The 9,236-nt window shown below is 37.9% G+C and overlaps 1 long non-coding RNA gene across 1 annotated transcript; it reads right to left on the minus strand.

Annotated features, from left to right (window-relative positions):
* Positions 1–5,655: 5,655 nt before the first annotated feature.
* On the minus strand, positions 5,656–8,640 carry LOC307187974. The gene is made up of 3 exons (XR_013828771.1): positions 8,479–8,640; positions 7,151–7,456; positions 5,656–6,216 (listed from the first exon to the last, which is right to left on the minus strand). It is a non-coding gene; the product is annotated as an uncharacterized lncRNA (long non-coding RNA).
* Between the last annotated feature and the right edge of the window lie 596 nt (positions 8,641–9,236).

Raw genomic sequence — 9,236 nt, forward strand, 5'->3', positions numbered from 1 at the left:
TGCTTTATGGGGAATAAGAGAAAGCCTAGGAATGTTTAGATGAACAGAATTTGCTTTAACTAAGAGAGTTCTCAAAAAAAAAAAAAAAAGACCCTGCAAAAAAAGGTGGCTTGGGGAGTATTCAAATTTTATGAGGTAGACATCAAGCTGTTTAGTTTGATGATGCAGTTTTAACTAAATAGTTTTTACAAATGGAACAGTTAAGACAACAAGCCCGAACAGAACAGTGAAGAAAAAGCTTTGTACTATAGCACAAGCAGGAGTTTTAGATATAGTACTTCAAATGAAGGCCAAAAAAAAAAAACAGCCAATCCCATTGGCCTGGTATACAACTGCCAAAACACAGGTAGTCCATTCATGGAACTATATGGATCTCCTTGTTAACACAAGTTTCCAAATGGGGAGTATATTTTACGTAGTCTTTTTTTTTTTTTTTTTTTTTTTTTTTTTTGCAGTACACAGGCCTCACGGGCCCAGCCACTCCACGGCATGTGGGATCTTCCCAGACCCGGGCACGAACCCGTGTCCCCTGCATTGGCAGGCAGACTCTCAACCACTGCGCCACCAGGAAAGCCCCTTACATAGTCTTCTTAACAGCTCTGGCAACATCAATGGACCAGAATAAGATAGCTCAATTGTACAACTTGTGAGTATAGAAAAATCTTTAACTTTTACATGAATACTACCAAAAGACAGTTAGGGGATTCTTAAAAGGCTCTTCCATTTGAATTCCATTTTGATTTGATCCTGTGTGATGAAGGAAGGTACCTTCACTCAGAACACCTAGAACTCCATATTTCACTAACACATCATTTTTGGTTAATAACTGTGTACATAATAATATATGGCACACAGGAAATAGTTATTTCTATTGGGAAGTAACAATAATACAGTCATAATTTCTGATTTGTTTTGTAATGATATTTTTAATATTCATAGAAATGGTGCAATTTGGTACAATTCTGAGATCATTGGTAAAGTCAATTTGATAGGTGAAAATAAGACATGATAATACAGACATAGTTGATCAAATGTACTAGGAAACAGTGAAAATCTGCCTAGGATGCAATCTCAATGGAAGATAGTGGCCTGAAGAGGACTTCTATCTCATTAATAATGTATTAATTATTTATTATAAGCTATAAGCATAAGCTTATAATAAAGTTCAAACTACAGTAGGCAAAGACTGTAAGAAAGGAGTTAAGTTGGTGCAAAAATATGGTAAAATTTGCACAGTAATTGTGTTAGTTTAATTGTCTCCTTAAATTGATACCTATACCTCACTGGTACAGGGTGGATTTATTTCAGCTGGCCTGGATTGATCTCATGCTTATCTCCAGAGCTAGTGACCCTTGGGCAATGCTATGGAACCTATTGTAAAGATAAATAATATTCTGCAACCATGTGTCTGTGAGTTGTTCCAGAACAGGATTTAATAGCTTGACAATACTGTTGAGAAATACTAATTGGATTTATGATTTGCACCTGGTTTCAGTAAATGGTAGTGATAATCAGGGGCTCCACTAGGGCTGGTCACATAACTACAATATGCCTACAAAATCAGCATACTCTAAAAAATCTTCATCATGAGAGACCTTGGGCTTCCTGGTACTAAGGTGCTTCGCTTACAGGCAGGTTGGTAATGGTTAGGGACCTTCAATAATAAAGTTGTTTTGTTGAGTAGAAACTGTTTGAGACCTGTGAGTCCTTGTAACAACCTCACAATTAAGTTGATTAATGTGAAATTAACTCAACTGTATAGTCCAATACCATTTTCTCAAAAACTGATAGAACATAAAGATATAGATGAATTGAACAACACCATCAACTCTGCCAAACTGGCATGTATAGAACATTCTAGTCCATGTTAGGTGACTAAGCATTCTTCTAAAGTGTACACAGAACATTCATCCAATCAGACCATATTCTGGTCCATAATCAAAAGAAATTGAAGAGGATTGAATTCATACAAAGCATGTCCTCTGAACAAAACAAAATTAAACTTATAGAAAGATATCTGGACACTGCCCAAATATTTGAAAACTAAACAACACACTTGGAAAAAACTCATAGTCAAAGAGAAATCACAGGCAAATTATAAAATATTTTCAATTGAATGAAAATGAAAATACCACATACGAAAATATGAGGCACATACTAAAGCCTTGCAGGGAATTTTATAGCATTAAATTAAATGATCATTTTAGGAAAGAGGAAAAGTTTCAAAGCAGTGATTTAAGTTTCAACTTAAGAAACTAGGAAAAAATATCAAACTAAATCTAAAGGAAGTAGAAATAAGGAAATAATAACAGAAATCAGTGAAATATAAAGTGAAACAGAAAATCAAAAAAAGGAGAGAAAATCAATGAATTCAAAAGCTGGTTCTTTGAAAAGCACAATAAATGGATAAAATAAACTGATTTTAAAAAAGAAAAAAATACAATTTACCCGTGTAAGGAATGAAATTAGGGGCATTACCATAGACAACTGATAATAAGGGAATTTTATGAAAAAATTCATGCCAATACATTGGAGTACTTACATGAAATGAACAAATATTTTGAAAGATACAAATTACCAAAACTAAATCAAGAATAGAAAACATAAATAGCCTGTTGCCTACAAAAGAAACTGAATTCATAATTTAAAACCTTCCAAGAAAGAAAACTCTAGGCCTAATGGATTCTCTGGTGAATTTTATCAATCATGTAAGGCATAAATAATGCTAGTTTTGGGCTTCCCTGGTGGCGCAGTGGTTGAGAGTCCACCTGCCGATGCAGGGGACATGGGTTCGTGCCCCGGTCCGGGAAGATCCCACATGCCGCAGAGCGGCTAGGCCTGTGAGCCATGGCCGCCGGGCCTGCGCGTCCGGAGCCTGTGCTCCGCAACGGGAGAGGCCACAACAGTGAGAGGCCCGCGTACCGCAAAAAAAAAATAATAATAATAATGCTAGTTTTACACTAGCTGTTTTTCAGTTCATTTTATAAGGCCACCATTACCCTGGTTTCAAAATTAGACAAAGATACTACAAGAAAACTACAATTCAACATCTCTCACAAAAAACCTTTACAAAATGTTAGAAAATTGCCTCAGGGAGAAGCAGGAGAGGAAGATAGAGAGGAGGCTGAGGGAAGAATCAGCTCCTCGAGCCCCGTTCCGGACACCTGAGGAGTGCGTGCTCTGCAAGGCTTCAAGGACCCCTCAGAGGACACCATCTGTCCCCAGCTGCCCTGCCTCCTCATCTGTTATCACATTTTACAGTCAAAGAGCCACTGGGAAGGGAAAGCTCTCGGGATGGACCTTTGTGTCATGCAGCCAAGCAAGCCCCAATGTCTCTGGACCTGCTGCCCAAGCTGAGCATCACAGCCCCTCACCACCCATGACACCCCACACTTACGACCCAGGCTCTTCCGGACCCCTTCTTAGGTACCTGAAAAGACGGTCCAAATACATGAAGATGGGACGTGGACCACCAAGGTCAGCCTTCCTGAGGGAGGAAACAGCTCTCCCTGACCTGGAGCATGCTCCTGAGTTCCCCTCACAACACCTCACTGACTGTAACTAATCAGTTCAGGCTGCTGCCTGAGCAGGTTCAATCACTCACAATCAGCTGAGTCATTCCACCCCAGGACATTAAGACTGCCTTGCTGCGATCAGTCTCCTGAGATTTTCAAAGCCTTTCAGCTGCTTACAAAGCTCCTTGGCCAACCAGTGACTGCTGGGCGCCCCTGCGCGTAGAAAGGGAGCATGTTGGCTTGTGTCAGTTGGGAATCATCTCATTCAAGGCTCAACACTTTCCAGCTGGAACCCACAAGGCGCAGCCCCCTCCATTCATCCCTATGCACAGTGTGACGGCACAACATAGGTCCCACTCCAGGGCTTCAGACCCCTAGAGCCCTTCAGGTGGGGTTTATCATTGGAGGGGGCTGTTGTCTGAAGGCTGCATATTTAGGCCATGGTGGGGCAAACTCCTGAGTATGCATGAGGTAGGTCTCTGTCTCTCCTCTCTGCCTTCTGAATACTAGGAATGTATTTATTACACTGAAATTCTGACCACTAAGGAGCAGCTGATGGGGAGAAACTGACACCAGAGAAACACCCTTCTCCACAACCACTTCCTCTCTAGCTTTAACATTTACTGGGGCTTCTTGCTCAACTAGGTCCATACCATGATGATTATAAGCTTCCCAACTCCTCTATTCCTCCTAGTGTATTACTTCTTATATCTTCGTTGGAGGGGGGAAAGGTACTTATGATGACAAAACAGTGTGGGAAACTCCAAGTGCAACACAGGACAAGCAGGAAGATATCAGATCTCTTCTAAGACACAGGCTTATAAATTTCGTAATTAAAAAAATTTTAAATGAGGCAAACTCATCACATGGTTTACACTAAATATGTGCAAGCTTTCTGTATCAGTCATAGCTCAAAGTAGGTTTTTTAAATTGAGACAGAATTGACATATAACAGTTTCAGGGGTGCAACATAATTTGATACTGTGATCATTTCTCAATATAAAAATAAGTCTAGTTAACATCACCATGCAGAGTTACAATGTTTTCTCTTGTGATGAGAACTTTTCAGATTTACTCTTAGCAATTTTTAAGTATAAACACAGTATTAATTACAGTCACCATGCTGTACATTACACCTCCAGGACTTATTTTATAGCTGCAAGTTTGTACTTTTTAAACCCCCTTCACCCATTTTGCACCCCTCCAACCTCCACCTCTGGCAACAACCAATCTGTTCTCTGTATCCATGAGATTTTGTTTTTTAGATTCCGCATATAAGATCATACAGTAAAAAAATTAGTTAATATATAAACGGGATAATACATCATGACTCAGTGAGTTCAACCTAGGAATGCAAGATGAATTTTAAAATTTGGGGGTTTTAAGATGAAAACCAATCAATGTATTTCACCTCAACAGACAAAAAAAAAGTAATATATCAGTAGATGTAAAAAAGGCATATAAAAAATTTAACATGAATTCATGATTAAAAACTCTCAGTAAACCAATAATACAAAGGAACTTGAACCAGTAAAGGAATTTGCATAAGACTTCATTTGTATCATACTTTATAATGAAATCCCCTAAGACTGGGAACAAGACAAGGATGTCCACTGTCACAATTTTTATTCAGCATAATGCTGGAAATTCTAGCCAGAGCAATAATTCAAGGAAAATAGTAAAAAGCATTCAGATTGAAAAGAAAGAAGTTAAATCATCTTTATTCAAGATAATCTGAACATCTATATAGAAAAATCTAAAGAATATACAAAGACTACCAGACTTAGTAAATGGATTTATCAAAATTATAAGATATAACGTAAATGTAAAAATTCAACTGTATTTCTATATACTTGCCACAAACAATTGAAAATTAAAATGTAAAAACAAATACCATTTTAATATCATAAAACATATGAATTACATAGAAATAAACTTAACAAAATATGTGTGAGATCTATATACTGAAGTCTATAAAAAACTGCTTAGGGAACTATAGAAGACTTAAGTAAAGGATATATGTATATATACATACATATACATATATATCATGTTCGTTGATCAGAAATCTAATATTACTAAGCTGTTAATGCTCCTCAACTTGATATATAGGTTTTGATGTAGACTTTAAAAACCGGCTTTTAAAATTTATACATAAATGTAGAGGATCTGGAATAGTCAAATGTGTGAAAAAGTAGAATAGAGTTGCAGGACTCTTACTACATGAATTCAGTAATCATTCTAAGGCTACAGTAATTCAGACTGTGTGGCACTGGTGTAAGGGTAGAAATATAGATCAGTGGATCAGAATAGAGAGTCTAGTAACAGACCCATACCTATATGGTCAATTGATTTTCAATAGAAGTAACTCAATGGATGGAATGATAGGTGTGGTAGACTGAATAATGCCTCCTCCCAAAGATGTCCATGTCTTAATCCTCTAAACCTATGAAATATTACCTTGTATGGAAAAAAGAACGTTGCTCATGTTAAGGATCGTTTTTTCTGAGTGGGCACAATGTAATTATTCAGGTGGGCATAATATAATTACCAGGGTACTTACCAGAGGGAGGAAGAAGATTCAGAGTGAAAGAAGGCAATGTGATGACAGGAGCAGACTCAGTAAACTAGATTTGACAGTGTTATACTGCTGGTTTTGAAGATGGAGGAAGTGGCCAGGAGCCTTGGCAACCTCTACAATCTGAAAAAGGTAAGGAAAGGATTCTCCCCTAGAAGCTCTAGAAGAAACCAGCACTGCCAACATCTTGACTTTAGCCCAATAACACTGATTTTGGACTTCTGACTTCCAAAACTATAAGATAATCAATTTGTCTTATTATAAGCTACTAAATTTCTGATAATTTGTCATAGTACTAATAGGAAACAAATACAATAGCCTTTTGAACAAATGGTACTGGAACAACTGGATAACCATATGCAAAAATGAAACTCCTACCTTACCTACACCACTATGAATTTTGAATGAGTAATAATCCTAAATGTGAGAGCTAACGATATACTTCTAGAAAAAGCACCATAGGAGAAAATTGGATTAAGAAACTATTTCTTAGATAGGATACAAAACCATGAATGAACAAACTAAATAAATGGGACTTCATCAAAATTAAAATATTTTGCTCTTTAAAATATACTATTTAGGGCTTCCCTGGTGGCGCAGTGGTTGAGAGTCCGCCTGCCGATGCAGGGGACACGGGTTCGTGCCCCGGTCCGGGAAGATCCCACATGCCACGGAGCGGCTAGGCCCGTGAGCCATGGCCGCTGAGCCTGCGCGTCCGGAGCCTGTGCTCCGGAACGGGAGAGGCCGCAACAGTGAGAGGCCCGCGTACCGAAAACAAACAAACAAACAAAAAAAACATCAGATAGCTACCTCACAGTTCCTAGAATTCCTAAAACAAACCAAAAAATCACACACACACACACACACACACACAAACTGACAGTACAAGTATTATTAGTGACAAGGTAGATAAACTGGAACTCTTATATATGGCTGGTGAGAACTGTTGGCCTGCAAACTGGCCACCACAGTACACGGAGGGCAAGGATCTGAGGCCAAAGAAAGCCAGGCCACTCCAGATTGGTAGGTGGCACGTTTAATAAGCAAGAGAACTTACACACGAGGCTTGTCTTCAGCAGCCGAAAGACGAGATCTCCGCACCGACCGCCAGTCTAAAAGTTTATGTAGAGGCCTTAACTGGGTTCAGTCAGCATATTCGGTCCAGATGGTCTCAACAACACCTTACTCTCTCAAGGTTGCGCTCTTCAAACAGCTTCCAGTGGCGGAAATGGTGGGCGGAATGTACATTCCAAGGACGGGGGAGGGGTGGAGGAGCCTCGAATGGCCCGAGTCCAGCATGCAGGTCAATCAGCTGTCGTGTCCTCTCGGTGACCTCCTCCAGTAGCAATACAAAGAGGTACAGCTAAATTGGAAAATCGCTTGTTAATTTCTTATAAAGTTAAATATAAATTTACCATACAAATTATCCAACTAGCCAGTTGTGTAAGCAGAAAAATGAAACTAATTATCCTTAAAACATTTGCACTTGAATGTTCATAGCAACTTTATTCTTAATAGTTTCAAACTAGAAGAAACTTAAAATATCCATCAACTGGCCCTTAGACAAACAAATCATGGTATATTCATATAAGAAGATACAATGAATAATATTCAGCAGTGGAAAGGAACAAAGTACCACATTTCAAAATGAGCTGTTGTATGAAAATTTTATGCCAAAAAAGAAAGAACGATTTTCCCTATTTGAACCTAAACTAAAAGTGCACAATTTGGCACCTTCTTATGGTTTCTTACCATTTATTTTAGGAGTTATCAAAACACTCAGTTGTTTCATGGTTTGCACTTTCCAAATGTCACAAACAGAAAGTCACTTAGATGAACACGCTAGACCAAAAATCTACAAATTTCAAATTCCCCATTTAACATGTTTAAGGTAAAATTAAATGCCCGAGGCATTTAATTAATAAAATTTCCTGACCCTGGAGTAGCCTCCTCTGACAAATAGGCACATTTTATTTAAAAACAACATAAATATGCACAGATGTGGTTTCTGCTTTAGTCTTTCTATCAAGGGGATGAAACTCAGACCCCTTGTGATAAAGGAGGGGTATGGTTTCTACTGGGAAACTTTGCAATTAAATTGGGTCTACCCTTTAGAAAATTTCAGTCGCTTATACAAACTGTTTCTATTTAGTTTAACACAATGTCCACTATAACTAGCTATATTCTCTTTATATTACACATATTTTTTCAATTCTCTCTTCGTTTAAAAATAAGGGTTTACATTTATAAACCTGTTAGCATTGGCAATTATGTTAATCTATAATTTAATTGTGTAAGAAACACAAATCAAACTGGTTTAAACAAGAAAGAGAGTGTATAGGCTTTCCTAACTGAAAAGTATATGGTATCATTTCAGACACTTACAGTTATAGCCACTCAGATGTTATCATCAGGACTAGATCTTCATCTGCATCTCTCAACTCTTCTCTCTTCCATGTTGTTTTTATTTCCCAGGCAGTTCCCTTCCCAGTCGTGGCCCCCAGAAGCTTGATGCCTGTATCTCAGTGGTTCATGTAAAGAGTAATAACAGTTTCTCTTTCTTAATAGCTTCAGCAAAATGTCCTGAAATAACTGCTGTTGATCTGGTGAGGATAAATCTCTGAACCAGTTACTGTGGAGAGGAAAACAAAAATTCTACTCTTGGCCAGGCGGGTGGTCACGGCTCATTGCTAGAACTGAGGTATGGTTAGTATGTTGCAACCACTTGAACTGAGAGTTACAAAGTTGTGATTTTCAAAAAACAAATCACTATCCTCCTAAGGAAAGTTTGGGATTAGAGGCTACTCAATCCATAAATTAAACAAACATAAAAGAAAACCAACAAACACAGTGGATCCTCTGCAGTAATTGAACAGGATGCTTAAATAAATCCTTTGCACAGAGTTGTTGCTTAAGAAATATTTGTTCACTGAATGAAACACTTTAATGCTTACTTTTTCTGTGTAAACTCCTGTTGCTCTTAAAAATGGAATGGTTTCTCTCAAGATAAACTGATCTTCCTAAACTTTAGAGAGTTTTTCTTTTGGCATAGGAGAATTCTAAGAAAGATCCATGAAAATTACTCTCCTAATTTGTCTTTTGCTTCCATATTTTTCTTCCACTGATACATTCTTTTTGTATAT

The sequence above is a fragment of the Stenella coeruleoalba genome, assembly GCF_951394435.1.
Source record: "Stenella coeruleoalba genome assembly, chromosome: 6".
In the NCBI taxonomy this organism is placed as follows: domain Eukaryota; kingdom Metazoa; phylum Chordata; class Mammalia; order Artiodactyla; family Delphinidae; genus Stenella; species Stenella coeruleoalba.